The 17,024-nt window shown below is 41.1% G+C and overlaps 1 protein-coding gene and 1 pseudogene across 8 annotated transcripts in view; both read right to left on the reverse strand.

Annotated features, from left to right (window-relative positions):
- The window catches only part of babam2 (BRISC and BRCA1 A complex member 2), a 243,420-nt gene that overhangs the window by 110,152 nt on the left and 116,244 nt on the right, over positions 1 to 17,024 (reverse strand). The gene's annotated exons all lie outside the window — the stretch shown is intronic.
- Positions 8,927 to 9,017, reverse strand: LOC138737834 (U6 spliceosomal RNA; annotated as a pseudogene).

A 17,024-nucleotide genomic window follows, 5' to 3' on the forward strand; every position in this document is an offset into this window, starting at 1 on the left:
GTTGGAAGGCTCCCCGCACAACCAGTCACTTCTCCCACCTGTCGGGCGGTGCGGCGGATGGGCGAGCACCTGTGATTTCCTGTCGGCGCGACGGGCATGGCAGGCTGCGCACGGCCCCTGGGCAGCGCGAGCCCCGCGCGACTGGCACCGGACGGCCCTTCCACAGCACGAGCGCACTTCTCTCGGTCGCCACGGCCTTCAGCGCTTGCACCCGCGCGGACCCCAGGGATGGCTGGTTCGGCCCTGCACGTGAAGAGAGAGATGGTGGCTGTCCGCAAAGGCTGATCGGCAGCACGCTGGGCCTGAGTGGGTGGGTAAGCAGGGGTGGGCAGAAGGTGTAGGTGAGGAGTAATGGGCAGGGGAAGTTATGGTGGTGCGGGGGGCAGTTAGAGGGAGGGATGAGTAGAAGGAGGGGTGGATAGGGAAGAGGTAAAAGGGGAGGGGCAGGGCGAGTAGGGGAGGGGTGATTAGAGGGTGAGAGACGGTAGAGGGAGGAATAGGTTGAGGGGAGAGGCAGTAGAGGGGCGTGTATAGGATGAGGTGGGTAGAGGCAGAGCGAGTGGAGTGAGGGGCGAGTAGAGGTTGGGTAAAGGACTGGTCAGGTAGAGGGATGGTGGGTCGAGGGTGAATAGAGGCCTAGAGCCTGAGGAGTGAGCAGGAAATGCTGAGTCCTGATGTAGGCCAAAATGGACACAGCCTGTGAATGCTGACTACATCTCCACAGGGACCAAATAGGTTTCCCTCAGGTCAAGCAAAGGGTGAACTTGAGCTAGTACTCCTGACCTGTAACATTATCCTCCTAAAGTTATATCCTAAAGTTTAACATTACATATGTTGAAAGAAGAGAAAACATGCAGATGTTGTTGAAAATTTTCAATAAATATTTAGTTCGGCCCTCGACTTAGTCCAAGTTTTTAATTTTGGCCCTCCGTGAATTTGAGTTTGACACCCCTGCCCTACCCTCTCCATTCACAGAGCCATCCCTCTTCCCCCTGTTTGCTGGTGAGCCCTCCCTCCCTTATCCACCTATTACCTCCTGCTTTTGTGCTCCTCCCCCTAGCAGTTTGTTCAGGTGCCTGCCAACATTTTTTCATACCTTGATGAACGGTCAAGCCTGAAACTTTGGTGACATGTGAATCTTGATCTTTGCTACACTATTTGACCAGCTGAGTTTTCTACAGCATTGCATTTTTACTTTTTAATTAAATCATCCAACGCAGGTGGTGAGCTGGTAAATACTTCAAGATCACATTGGTATACCTTACTGATTTATCATTACAAAAACAGCCCGTTAACTAGCACAGCCATGGGTATTGGCTGAATGGCTGGGCACTGGCAGGATTTTCCTTTAAAAAAAGAGAAAACGAGTTAGACTTCACCAGCAAAGTGGGGAAGGGATGGGGAGAACAAAGAGAACATCTATGGCAGGTTGAGACCAAATTAATTAACGTGGCAGGTTAAAATCAGATGATGTTACTTTGTCTTTTGATATATATACAGTTAGAAGAACCGAGGGCCTTGCCCAGCTGCCTGGATTATACCAAGAAATTAAAAAGAAAAACTGAGCCAAAATCAAGGATGAATGAATGGCAGCAATGACTAAAGACCAATAAAAAAGAGCTGCTATGACCAACACATATAATGAACCATAATATGATTCAAACTGCCACATCAATGCACTTGTCTCATCCTACCAGTAATATTCTCTTTATTCTATCCATCCCTCTCTCATCTTCTCTGCTTACAGAAACGAACTTGCTTTCTTTCTGAGTCAGTTCTTGGACGTAAAATGTTAACTCTTTTTCTTCAACGCTGCTTGACCTACTAAGAGTTTTTCATAATTATTTTAACTTCAAATTTCCAGCATAATTTCTGATTTTCATTTTGAGTCAGAGTTAAGCAGCGCAGAACAGGCTATATCCAGCCCAACTCATCCAGCCAACAAATCTGGCATCCTGGGCTTGTCGCATTTGTCTGCATTTGATTTTCATAGGCGCTCAAATTCTAGATTGAAAACCCTCAGCAGATTAGGCAATGCTGGTGGAGAGGAAAACAACTCTAAGCTGCACGGAAAAAGGAAGGGGGAAAGATCAATGATTGCAGGATGGCTCATCAATTAAATGTTCCAGCTTTTCATTGAATGCTATTTTATCTTCACTGAGATCTTGACTGGACTTCTGAATGGGCCTAACAACAGGCTTCTCACATAAGATAAGATCAATAATTTTGACCTGAACTCATAAGCAAATGGGACTAGAAATAAAAAGCATGAAAGACACACAGGTATATTTTGAAATATACTACACTTGATAAGTCTAATTTATTTATCCCTAGAGGGAAAAATCAGATCATTTGAATTAAGCAACTTTGCAGAGAAAAGCAACTTTGCTGAACAGCTGCATCATGGTTGATACCTCTGAATGGAAATACCTGTTAAAGATAATGGACACAGCCCAGGACATCACAGGCAAAACCCCACCCACCATCAAGAACATCTACAGGGAACGCTGCCGTTGGAGAGCAGCAGCAATCATCGTGGATCCCCACCACCCAGCACACACGCTGTTCTCGCTGCTGCCATCGGGAAAGAGGTAGAGGTGCCACAAGACTCACACCACCAGATTCAGGAACAGTTGCTACCCCTCCCCCATCAGACTCCTAACCTACAAGCTCAATGAGAGACTCATTTAAGGGCTCTTGGTTTGCACATTATTTATTATTGAATATTTATGTTCTGCTTTGCACAGTCAGTTTGTTTCCACTTCTTTGTTTTCATTTCTCTCCTTTGTGTACATATCTTTTCTTGGGTACAGTTTAGGCACTAATGATAAGTAGAAATTCTGCTGGCCTGCAAAGAATTTCAGGTTGTGATATGATGTCATGTATGTAATCTGAACTTCGAAATAAAAATAGATGGTAGGGAAATTTTATTCAGTGTTCTTAAGTAATATGATGAAATAAATAGAATCAAGAATATTGACTTAATTGTGAAGAGATCCATATGTATCACAGGGCATCTAATAATGAATGTGAACGGGTTAGAAACAAAAACTGCAAGGAGAACTCAGTGGGTGAAATAGTATGGGGGTTGGGGGGAGAGGGAAAGGAACTGATGACATTCAAGACCTTTATACAGATCAGGAATAAACTTTAAGGAACCAATAGTTTCCAAAATACTCACCCACCTGTCCTATCAGAGATCAGAGACCTGTTGTTCTACCAGTGGCAGTCTGTAGGTCTCATATTTACCTCAATGACTACCACAGAAAATAAATGGAAGCAAGCCGAACTTGATCTCAGGAGTCTGCCTAAGAAGATGTGTTGAACACAAGAAACTTAGGATGATTTTCTACTTCATTACATCAACTAAAATACTCAAAAGTGTCTGCAACTGTGTACATTCAACTTTATGTTAACATTTTTACTGTCTGATGTCCTGATGATTGCTTTATAGTGATATCAATTTTATTCCTCTAACTTTCTCTTTATGATGGATGGATGACCTATTAAAAGCTGAAAAGAAAGATTCATAACTTTTATTCCAGCCAAAATTTAAAACCCATTTATTACATGGCTACCAAAACTATATACAGCATTTCGAATGTGGCTTATCTAAGGTTAGGTCAAGTTGAACAATCTGTATAATTCTACAAGGTGAACAGCTTAATTTTTCGTTGTACTGTCTTTTACCTTTCACAACCTATAGTTGAAAAGCTCTATACTAGGTTGGATCAAGAGAGTCACAACACAGGGATTTACCCGACAGCCCAATATCCTGGTGCACATGTTCTCTAAAGGCTGGAATGCAGGTCCTGCACATTCATAAGAAAACAAAATGGATGCCTCTCTCAAACGCAGCATTTGAAGTCACGTTTGCTTGAGGACAGCGGTGAGGGTGTTCCACAGGGCAGTGTTCTAAGGCCAATCATCTTCAGCTGTTTCAGCAGTGAACTTTCTTTATCATAAAGGTCAAAAGTATGAATGAAGCCTGATAAACATATATTGGTCAATTGCCATCTCAATTTTCCAAATAATGAAACAGTCTGTGCCCCATATGCAGCAAGATCTGGATACTGTATGTTCAGGCCTAGTATAAAAACCAAAATGCCAGAAACACCAAGCAGATCAGGCATCAATGTAGAAACACACAAACCTTTAGTCAGAACTGGAAAAGAGAAAGCAAATTATTTTCAGTATCAGGAGGAAGAAGACTCATTTGGTCTTACCCTAGATATAGTTCTTTTGTTCTACCCATGCCTCTCCACTCTTCTCTACTACTGAAATCTAGCTTGTTATTATCTCCTTCCCAGTTCTCATGAAGGGCCTCAGACTTGAAACATTAACTGTTTATTTCCACAGATGATGCCTGATCTCCTGAGCATTTTCTGTTTGTATTTCATACTTCTAGCACGTTCAAATTATTTTTTTTAAATAACATTGATGCCAAGAGAAAACAATCAGCATTTGTGGCAACTAAGAGCCAGAAAAAAGATTATCTGTATCAAAGCCATTTAAATTTTCCTTAATATTCAACAGTTTAACCATTGCTACCTCAAGCTTCTAATGCATAAGCCTAGATCAAGTTATTCATTAGAGGTGGAGGCTAAAAATGGCAAGTCAAGCCCAAACCTATCCTGGTTTGCTGAACCTTAGTGGTTTTTCTTGATACTGCCAGATGATACTGAAGAGTAGGACTGTGGCAAAGCTTTTTCCTTCCAATAGCCAGCTAATTTAGCACATGCAAAAGTAAACATAACATTGTCTTTACAGTGATACTCAGCCTTCTGCTTTTAAACTTTCCCATTTATCTGCTTTCATTCACTGGAACAACAGTGACTTGAACATGTTGACAAAAAGCAATTTTATTTCTTGAAGTCGCAACTTTATATAAGGGACAATCCTAATTGCAGAGATATAGAACATAGAACAGCACAGCAAATGAATGGGCCCTTCGATCCACGTGTCTGTGCTGAACATTATGTCTAATCAAACTAAAAAACTCTGCAGCTTGAACTTGATAAATATCCATTCATCTCCTTCATATTCATATGTCTACAGCAGGGGTTCCCAACCTTTTTGTTCATCCGTACCCCTTGGGCATTTTTATAGGTTCCCGTGTACCCCTAAAAATTAAGGATTAAAAAAAACACGACATTGCAATCTGACTGCAGATTACAACACCATGTATTGTACAGTAGTGGTTATTCTCTCAGACCCAATGTACTCCATGAAAAGTGCAAATGTACCACTGGGGGTACATGTACCCCAGGTTGGGAACCCTGGTCTACTGTATTTAGAATCTTCTTAAATTCTATTATTATACCTGCTTCCTGGCAGTTCATTTCACACTCTCATCACTTTCTGTGTAAAATATTTGCTTCACACATCTCCCTTAAACTTCCTTCCTCTCATCTTAAGTGCATGTCCTCTGTGACACTTTTAGTGGGGGAGATTCCGACTGTCCACCACATCACTGACTCTCATGATGTTATAAACCACTATCCAGTCTTCCCACAGCTGGAGAAAACAACCAAAGTTTGTCCAATCTCTCCCATAACTCATAACCTCTAAACTAGGCTATATTCTCGTAAACTTCTTCTGCACCTTTTCCAAAGCCTCCATGTTTCCAGTAATGGGGGAAACAGAATTGCCCACTGTATTCCAAGTGCAGCCAAACCAAAGTTTTATATAGCTGTGACATGACTTCCTTACTTTTAAATTAATTTGAATTTAAATTTACACATACAGCATGGTAACAGGCCCTTCAAGCCCACAAGTGAAACATCGAAGTCTGCATACTCTGTGATACTAGATAACACATAGAAATGATTGAGGAACTCAGCAGGTCTCACAGCGTCCATAGGAGGTAAAGATATATTGGACCTGAGCCCTTCCTTCTGGCCTACAAGACTGTGTCGCCCAATTACACTCAATTGACTTTGTTACGAGCCCAGAGGACCCCAAAACCCAGCAGCAATAGATATTCACCAAGACAAATGGTTACTTAAACAAAAGTTGCTTTTAATTATCTTTAAACATGAAAACAGGATCACATTTTAATTTATCACTATTAACTTAGCTAACCTAACTTAGCCCCCTTCTAATTCTAAACGCACGTGTATGTAATGTGTATGTAAGTTCAGAAAAGTTCTTTGAATCACAGTCCAATCTCACTTCTCATTCCTCCAAGTTCACTGGTTGCAGGCAATTCTTATACTGTGCACAGAATTTAATATTTATAAAGTTCACCAGGCTTTGATGCTTGAAAGGTAAATTGTAACTGCTCAGGAAGGTGCTTGTCGGTTTTCAGAGAGAGACATTTGTTGTTCCAGGACATCCACAACTGATTCCATTTTAATCAGCCACTCCAGTGTCTTGCTGACAAAACTTGTCCCCTTCAGGGTTCTCCTGATGATAACCTCTTTCTTTCAGGTCATCACAGAGTACCATTTGTTTCTCTTATTCCAAGTGAAACTTTATACAGCCCATCCTCTCCTCTTGCTTGAACCACAAGGGCTTTGACCAGGCTAAACCAAGAACTCACAACACATCTTGCAAATGGGGCTTTCCACAAGCTTGCTAGCTTGTCCTGTTCCAGTCCCAGCTACTGTTACTGGCTGTTACACTGTAGAAATGATCTCTGTGTGTGTGTGTGTGTGTGTGTGTGTGTGTGTGTGTGTGTGTGTGTGTGTGTGTGTGTGTGTGTGTGTGTGGGTGGGTGAGTGTGTGTGTGTGTGTGTCTCTCTCTCTCTCTCTCTCTCTGCTTGAAAAACCACACGACCCTCTTAGAACAACTCTAGACAATCTGCGGCTCCAACAAGATCTTTCATCTGTTGCCTTTTGTAAACAATAATCAATTAGTGAAGTTTCTTGGGCACTTCCCAAAGCTCTTGCAAAAGCTGTGGAGCCAATATGTCTAGCATTAGCAGAGCTCCAGTATTTCAAATAAGATCTGTTTTAAATTGTTTGTATGTAACCTACTCTAACAAACCTTTCCCAATTTATCTCTCAAAAACAATCTATATACTCTGTCACAACTTACAACCCTGTACATTCTGAAGGGTGGGAGAAAACCATAGCACATGGAAAAAACCCACACAGACACAGGGAGAACAGATCACTGGTGCTGTAAAAGCAGTGATCTAACTGCTGCACCAACCGTGCCCACTCAATGAAGCCAAGCATACCACATGCCTTCTTTACCACCCTATCTAATTTACATGGCCACTTTTAATGAGTTATGGATCTGGACCACCAAATCCCTCTCCACATCAATGCTTCTTAAGAGGTCTGTATTCTCCTCACATTTGACCTTCCAAAGAGCAACACCTCACATTTGTCTATATTAAACTCCATCTGCCATTTCTTTGCCATAACTGTAAGTGATCTATATTCTGTTGCATTCTATTCTAACCCTCTACAGCAGAGATTTTCAAACTGCTCCCCTAACTCACATTCCACCTTTAAAACCACTGTTTAAATCGTACCTAATTGACTCGTTATGTTTCACAACTCCAAAGGAAATGGACCAATGACAATTTTTCTCAAACAAAATATTTCAGTAACAATTGGGTCTCGAGCAGTGATTCTCAATCTTCCCTTCCACTCACATACCACTTTAAGCAATCCCTTACTGATCACAGAGCATCGATGGTAAAGGGATTGCTTAAGATGGAATGTGAGTTGGGGGGGGGGGGGGGATGGCAGTTTGAAAACCACTGTTCTACAGTATCCACAACTTTGCCAATCTTTGTATTATCTGCAAACTAAACCCACCCTCCAATTATTTCATCCAAGTCATTTCCATAAACCACAAACAACAGGGGTTCCAACCTCTGTGGAACACCATTGGTCACAAGCCTCCAGGCTGAATAACAGTCTTCTACCGCTACTCTGTCTTCTATGGGCCAGCTAATTTCATATCCAAATTATCAACTCACCTTGGAACCTATGCATCTGCACCTTTTGAATCAGTCTCACTTGTCAAACAACTTACTAAAGTTCATGAAAACCACAGCCACTGCCATACTCTCATCAGCTGCCTTTAATTGAAATTGGTAAGTCATGAATGACCTGTCCCTCACAAAGCCACGCTGACAGCCTGTAATTTGATCATGACTTTCCAAATGTACATAAATTCCGAAGTAACCTTTTCAAACGGTTTCCCCCCTACTTATGTGAGGCGTACTGGCTTATAATTTCCTGGATTATCTTTTTTCTACCTCTTGAAGAACTCACCAGTCCTCCAGGATCTCTGGTGTACCCTCAACTCCTCCATTTGCTGCCTTGTGCTTAAACCCTCCCGAATAGCAAACATTCCTGCATCGATGTTGGTCCCCCTCCAGTTCAGGTATAACACTTACTTTTGAAGGGAGCCCAATAATCCAAACATCTGAATCCATTGCTCCTGCACAAGCTCCTTAGCCACTCATTAAACAGTACCATCTTCCTGTTTCTTGCCTCACTAGCACTTAGCATGGGTAGCCATATTGAAATTACAATGGCCTGCATTTTAACTTTCTGCCTTGCACCCTGAACTCATTCTGCAGTATCACATCTCTCTTCCTACTATGTCATTGGTACCAATATGGACCACAATCTCTGGCTGCTCCCCTTCCACTCTTAGCAAGTCCTGTACCTACTCAGAGATATTCAGGGAGGCAATAACCATCCCCGGAGATTGCTTGTAGCCACAGAAACAGCCTGACTATGACGTCTCCTACCACAATGAATCTACCTGACCAACCTTCTCTGCTGAACCTCAGAACCAATTGTGGTGCCAATGGTCTGGCCGCTATTGCTACCATCTGATGGGTCATCATCCCCACAGTAGCATCCAAAACTGCGTTCTAGTTACTGAGGTGAATGACCACAGAGGAATTCTGTATGTTCTCTCTTTAGTCTTTCTTTTCTTCTTCTTCTTTTTTAAATTTACGCTTCACGAATTTGCGTGTCATCCTTGCGATCTTCTCTGTATCGTTCCAATTTTTTAGTATATGTGCTGCCGAAGCGAGCACCCTCTTTACTCTTCTTGTTGGTCAACTAACTGCCTGTACCTTAGTGTGACCACATCACAACAGCTGCAATCTATCTGGCTCTTGGATGATCCTTAGCTAAATCGCGCACAGCCATTTCAGTGGCTTTAATGTTCACAATTTTCTGCTGACTCATTTGCAGCATTTAACACAACGGAGAAAATTAAATTGCTAATAAAAAAACTCCTAGAGTCATACAGCACAGAACAGGCCCTTCAACCTGATTCGTTCATATAGAGCAAGTTGGCATTCTGGATGAGGCCTATTTTCCTGCATTTGGTCAATATCTGACTAAACCCTTTCTGTCCACACAATTATTCACATGTCCATTGAATGTGATCATTGTACTCCTATGGTAATTTCCAGAAGGAATCAGAATTTTCAAATACTAAAGTACATCTTGACTTCAAAACATTAGATATATGTCCCTAAATCAGTGAATCTTGTGACAGATTATGTGGTGTTTGTATTGTATATGGATATGTTTTTGGAAAATAAATTGGGGCAGGTTTTTTTAGAGTAGGTCACATACAAACACTTTAAAACAGATCTTATTTAAAATACTGGAGTTCTGCTCATGCTAGACATATCGGCGTCAAGAGCCTTTGAAAAAGCTTTGGAGAGTGCCCAAGAGACTTCACTAATGGATTGTTGTTTACAAAAAAGCAACAGATGAAGTTCTTTCATAAGAACTTGTCATAGCCACAGACTGTCTGGAGTGGAACTTGCTGTTCTAAGAGGGTCATGTGGTTTTGCAAGCAGAGAGAGTAAAACAGGCTTTCTCTCTGAGAGAGAGAGAGAGAGAGAGAAAGAGAGAGAGAGAGAGAGAGAGAGAGAGAGAGAGAGAGAACGATCAGTTCTGGAGTTTTACAGTCAGCAGCAGCAGCTGGGACTGGAACAGGACAAGCTGGCAAACTTGCAGAAAACACCATTTGAAAGATGGGTCGCGAGTGCTTAGTTCAGCCTGGTCAAAGCCCTTGTGGTTCATACAAGAGGAGAGGACTGGCTGTCTAATGTTAAGGGAAACAAAAAGGAACTCTGTGGTGACCTGAAAGAAAGAGGTTATCATCTGGAGAACCTTGAGGGGGCAAGTTTCTTCGGCAAGACAATGAAGTGGCTGATCATAAAGGAATCAGTTGTGGGTATCCAGCGAACAACAAATCTCTCTCTGAAAACCGACAAGAACCTTCCTTGGCAGTAACCATTTACATTTCAAGCACCGAAGCCTGGTCAACTTTATAAATGCTAAATTCTGTGAATAGTATAAGAATTGCCTGCAACCAGTGAATTTGGAGGAATGACAAGTGAGATTGGTCTGTGAATCAAAGAACTTTTCTGAACATTACATACACATGTGCTTAGAATTAGAAGGGAGTTAAGTTAGGTTAGTTAAGTCAATAGTGATAAGTTAAAATGTAATTCTGTTTTCATGTTTAAAGATAATTAAAAGCAACTTTTGTTTAAGTAACCATTTGTCTTAGTGAATATCTATTGCTGCTGGGTTTTGGGGTCTTTTGGGCTGGTAACAATCTCTTAATTAGTTTGTCACTTCTGCTTTATATTTTCTAGCTGACCCACTGCAGTTCTGTTCAAAAGTCCTTACTATTATTCTTGCCAACTTAGAATGTTCTCCTTCATGTGCTTGTAAGTTATTAATTACAAATGCTTTCAAAATATAATCTATCCCTGGCAGGTTTGTTTTCTTTTCATTCCAGAGATCGGAGCCAACATACATATCTCTCTTTATTACTTCTATTTAACATGGGTGTGGAATAAATGTTCCAGTACGCAATGATTTAGATTATTCAGAATCTTTCATGCACTCATTCACCTCTAAGCTAATGTTATGAACAGACCAATGTCACTATTTGGCAATATGCCCAATATACTTGTGTGCAAGACTCACATTAATCTGCCTTCCTAACAATATCATTTGCAAACTACAATGTCAAATATATTTTTAACTTCTTTAAAATTTGATCATTTTTTAAAAATTTGAAGGTAGAAAGAATTTGAATCCTTTTGTAAGTGTTATTTAATGATTATTACAGCTTTGGTTTACATCTCTTCAAATAAATCTAATATAATACTTGATCCAAACTTTGGAAAAATATTTTATTTTTAATTTTCCATAAATATATTCACAATTTTTAACTTTCATACACATCATACTTCATCCAAACTTGAACCTATTGTGCCTTTCTGAATATTAGATCTTCCCATTGATTGACTTTCATTTAAATGAACAATGCATTTCTGAACAATTAAAATATAGATGGTATCAGTTTGTTATAATGACATTTACAATTAAATATATTAAAATAATCGTATAAATTTAAACAGTCGTCTGAGTTCAAACCGAGTCCATCATCTTACTACCTACAATCTAAAACATTGCTTAACATTCAATTTTTTTCAGTATCTAATCTTAGTAATCAAATTCCCCAAGGCTCTCAATCCACTGCCTTGAAAAAAAGTACAAGAAAATATAATAACTGAAAAATATCGTTTTATAGGGTGAAAATGCACTGCATTGAAGTACAAGAAATTACTGCAACTTTAAATTTTTACATTTAAATTTAGACAAACAACACAGTATCAGGCCATTTCGGCCCACATGCCCTGTGCCTCCCAATTAACCAACAACAATGGGAGGAAACTGGTGCATCCAGAGGAAACCCATGTAGACACGGGGAGAAAGGCTCATATCACAATTTTCCGTAAGATAAAGCCACATCATCAATGCCTCCATCATGAAATGTAAATTGAAAAGAAAATGTTGTGTTGATTAATTTAGTTTTTTTTAAAACATAAATACTGTCAGAGTGAATTTTTATTCTGTATCTCAAATTTTGGGCAGTGTTGATTCTGACTGTGTGGCAGGCACAATTCCAATGCCATCTATAAGTTGCCGATGACATTGCAATTGTCAGTACAATCAGAAACGGCAATGAGGAAGCGTACAGGAGGGAAAAAGATCAGCTCGTTGAATGGTGTCATGACAACAACCTTGTGCTCAACGTCAGCAAAACCAAGGAGATGATTGTGGACTTCAGGAGGAATTCAGGGAAACACAACCCAGTCCTCATCGAGAGCTCAGTCATGGAGAGGGTAAAGAACTTTAAATTCCTGGGTGTCAACATCTCCAAGGATTTGTCCTGGAGCCTCCACATTGATGCAATCACAAAGAAGGATCATCAATGTCTATACATTGTGAGGTGTCTGAGGAGATTCCGTATGTCACCGAAGACTCTCGAAAATTTCTACAGGTGTACCGTGGAGGGCATTCTGGCTGGTTGCATCATTGCCTGGTAGGGAAACGCCAACTCTCAGGACAAGAAAAAAACTCTAGAGGATTGTTAACTAGGCTGTGATATCACAGGCCCAGACTCCACTCCATTGAGGAATCTAAATGAGGCGGTGTCTTAAAAAAGCAGTCTCTATCCTCAAAGACCCCAACTACCCAGGCCATGCCCTCTTCACTCTGCTATCATCGGGAAAAAGGTACAGGAGCCTAAAGATGAGCACTCGGTGGCACAAGGATAGCTTCTTCCCCACTGACATCAGATTCCTGAATAATTAATGAACCAAAAACACTGACTTACTTTTTGTGTACTATTTTTTAATTATTATTTTTATTTTATTTTTTATAGTAATGTTATAAGATGGTTATATGTTTTCACTATAACGCTGCCCAAAACACCGTATTTCATGACTTGTTTACGGCAATAAATCCTGATTCTGAAAGGGCCCAATTTACGTTACCAGAACAGCCTTTTGCCTGTGCATTAGATCAACAACCTGATGATCACAAGTTTAATTATTGCACAAATTTGAAATTTTTTTAAAGGAAATAACATAACATTTAATAACCTGTTTTCTAGGGGTATCACCTTTATTATGAGGATAATGGTGAAAAAGTCATAAGATTCTCAGATAGGAATGGATGTTATAAAAATAGAAGGTTATGGGCATGAGGTAGGGAAAAATTAGATTGTTGTGGAGCAGATTTACATAGGTCAGCACAACACTGCAGGCTGAAGGGTCTGTACTGTGCCATTCCATTATTAACAATCAAGTGGGCAAATATCTTATGCTGATATCTATAACCTAGGTTCAGAAACCTATTGAGCCAACATGTTGAGATCCTGGTCATGTCAAAAGCAACTATGCTGGTTGAAAGAGTTTACAGAGCCCTAGCACTGTCACTTGAGTATTACTTTGACGCAAAATATTCTGAGGTGTCAACTCAGCTCAGTTTGCAGAACTCTCACCTCGAAATCAGAGCTTCAGATTTATGCACATAATCTGCACTGACATTTTAGCAGAATGCTAATGGCAAGAAGCAGATTCTGTAAGCCTATTTAGATGAATGTGAAGAAACAAGGTGTACTTGATGAGCTGCAGGAAGCCTTGAGTATCGTCTTGCTGGAACACATCAAGATCTCTTTTCTTTGCAAAGCTCATTTTTCTTATTTCATTTCTAATTATTGCATGACTTGAAACTTAGGAATGGAATTGTCTTTCCTGTTCTTCAACGTCCTTTTATTTTCTCCGTGGGATGAAAATTTTTTAAAATCAAAAACTGAAAAAAAACGTGTTCATTTTGTAATGGTTTGGTTGGCATTCGTAAGTTCATTTGGGTTCATTTAATTCATACTGTGCTTACTGAAGTTTAAAGCCTTGGCAATTAAATATTTGGGAAAAGCAGAGAAGCCACATAAAAGTTTCAAGGTTCACAGTGAATCCTTGTTTTGCAGAACTAAGACTAGAGTCTGAAAAACAATCATGATACGCAATAACCTGCAATTATTATGTAGCATTGACATTCCAAAACTCTTACTCAATGTTTACAGCTGTGCAATCTCACTCCCACTAACTGGAACAGCTAGCTGTGCAACAATTGAGTCACGCAACAATGTGTTTATATAACCATGAATATGTACTGGTATACATTTATCTTTACTCAAAAGTTCAAAAATAAGCGAAAAGCAGTGACATTTAACTAATCCTTGTAGAAGGGAGGAAGGGCACAGTAGCAAGCAAGGGGAAGAAGTGAATAGAGAGGGAATGAGGTAGAGAGCTGACAGGGGGAAGGGAGGGGAGGAGGAAAGAGAGCAGGTTAGCAGAAACCGGAAAAATCGATGTTAATGCCATCTGTCTGGAGAGTGTCCAGATGAAAAATCAGGTGTTGTTCCTCCAATTTATGGGTGGTCTTGGTGGGATAGTACGAGGACATGGAACAACGTGAGTATGGGAGTGTGATGCAGAACTGAAATGGTTGGCCACTAGGAGGTCTCTGTCACTGGTGCAGACATAGCGAAGGTGCTCAGCGAAGCGATCTCCCAGCCTGCGCTCAGTCTCTCTGATGTAGAGAAGGCCACAATGGGAGCATTGAATGCAGTAAATCAATCTTGAGGGTACACAAGTGAAGTGTTGCGTCACTTGAAAGGCCTAGAAACATAGAAACATAGAAGATAGGAGCAGGAGTAGGTCATTCGACCTTTCGAGCCTGCTCCGCCATTCAACGAGATCATGGCTGATCTTAAAGTTCAGTACCCCGTCCCCGCCTTTTCTCCGTAACCTTTAATACCCTTATACTGAAGAAATAGATCTAATTCCCTCTTAAATATATTTAATGAACCCGCCTCTACTGCCCTCTGTGGCAATGAATTCCACAGATTCACCACCCTCTGGGTAAAGAAATTCCTCCTCATCTCGGTCCTAAATGGTTTGCCTATTATCCTCAAACCATGGCCCCGGGTTCTGGATTTTCCCACCATTGGAAACATCCCATCTGCATCCATTCTGTCCAGTCCTGCCAGAATTTTATAGGTCTCTATGAGATCCCCTCTCAATCTTCTAAACTCCAGCGAGTACAATCCCAATTTGCGCAATCTTTCCTCATAAGTCATTCCTGCCATTCCAGGTATCAGCCTGGTGAATCGCCTCTGCACTCCCTCCAATGCAAGAACATCCTTCCTTAGATAAGGTGACCAAAACTGCACACAATACTTCAGGTGGGGTCTCACCAAGGCCCTGTACAGCTGCAGTAAGGTATCCTTATTCCTATACTCAAACCCTCTTGATATGAAGGCCAACATACCATTTGTCTTTTTAACCACCTGCTGTCCCTGCATGGTCGCCTTCAGAGACTGATGTACAAGTACCCCTAGGTCTCTCTGCACTTCCCCATCTCTTAATCTATTGCCATTCAAATAGTAATCTACCCTCCGGATCGTATTACCTAAGTGGATAACCTCACATTTATCCACATTGTAGTGCATTTGCCATGTATCTGCCCTGTCCCTCAATTTATCCAAATCACACTGGAGCTTCCTGACCCCATCTTCCGTGCACACAACCCATCCTAGCTTAGTGTCATCTGCAAATTTGGAGATATTACATCCAATCCCCTCATCCAGATCATTAATGTAAATTGTGAACAGCTGGGGTCCCAGTACAGATCCCTGTGGCACCCTACTGGTCACCGCCTGCCACTCAGAAAACGAGCCATTTATCACAACTCTCTGTCTTCTACCTGCCAGCCAGTTCTCAATCCACATCAATACTTTGCCCCCAATCCCATGAGCCTTGATTTTGGAAGCCAGTCATTTATGCGGGACCTTATCGAAGGCCTTTTGGAAGTCCAGGTACACCACATCCACTGGCTCTCCCCCATCTATTTTACGTGTCACCATCTCAAAGAATTCCAATAGATTTGTCAAGCATGATTTACCTTTTGTAAATCCATGTTGACTCCGTTCGATCCCTTCTCTGCTAGTCATATGCTCCGCTATTACATCCTTAATAATGGATTCCATCATTTTGCCCACTACTGATGTAAGGCTCACCGGCCTATAATTCCCCGATTTTTCTCTACCTCCCTTTTTAAATAGTGGGGGCCCCACACTGTGGTGAGGAAGGAGGTGTGGATGCAAGTTTGGCACCTCCTGCTATTATACTTTGGCACCCCTGCTATTATACTTTGTGGCAGCAGGAGATGCCACACTTGCGCCCACACCTCCTCTTTCACCACAGTTCGGGGCCCCAAACAGGCCTTCCAAGTGAACCAAAAATGCAGGGTGTAGTGTTACGGTAAGTGATAGTGCTGGCATGATGTTACAAAGTGCTGGGTACACAGACAAAAAGTACAGATACAATTGCGCAAGGGTATCAACCTAGTAAACCTCCTTTGGAGACGGTCCAGAGGAGGTTTACTAGGTTGATCCCTGGGATGAAGGGGTTGACTTATGATGAAAGATTAAATCGTCTAGGATTGTATTCGCTCGAGTTCAGAAGAATGAGAGGAGGTCTTATAGAAACATATAAGATTATGAAGGGTATCGATAGGATAAATGTAGGAAGGTTTTTTGAGCTGGCCGGGGAAACTAAAACGAGAGGACACAGTCTCAAGATTCAGGGGAGTAGATTTAGGACAGAGATGAGGAAAAATAGTTTTTCCCAGAGAGTAGTGAATGTTTGGAATTCTCTAACCAGGGAAGTGGTTGAGGCTGCCTCATTAAACATATTTAAAATTCGGTTAGATAAATTTTTACATGATAGAGGAATTAGGGGATATGGGGAGAAGGCAGGTAGGTGGAGTTAGGTCTTAAATTAGATCAGCCATGATCATATTGAATGGCGGAGCAGGCTCGATGGGCCATTTTTGGCCTACTCCTGTTCCTACTTCCTATGTTCCTATGTTCTATCTTTTACCAATGAGAAATCTATTTAAAATTCTGATAACAGAAGGAAAGAAATTGTGCTTAAATCTGGATGTTCATGTTTTCAAGCAAATGTATCTTTTGCCCGATGAAGAGAGGCGGGGGGGAGAGGAGAGTGTGACTAAGGTGGGATGAGTTTCTTAATGTTTTGACAGTGGGAGCTATAGCTTGACTTGGAGAGATGGTTGATTTGCATGATGGCCTGAGCTGCATTCACAATTCTGTGCAGTTTCCTGCGGTCTTGGGCAGAGTTATTCCCTTA

The sequence above is a fragment of the Narcine bancroftii genome, chromosome 6 (genome assembly GCF_036971445.1).
Source record: "Narcine bancroftii isolate sNarBan1 chromosome 6, sNarBan1.hap1, whole genome shotgun sequence".
Taxonomy (NCBI): domain Eukaryota; kingdom Metazoa; phylum Chordata; class Chondrichthyes; order Torpediniformes; family Narcinidae; genus Narcine; species Narcine bancroftii.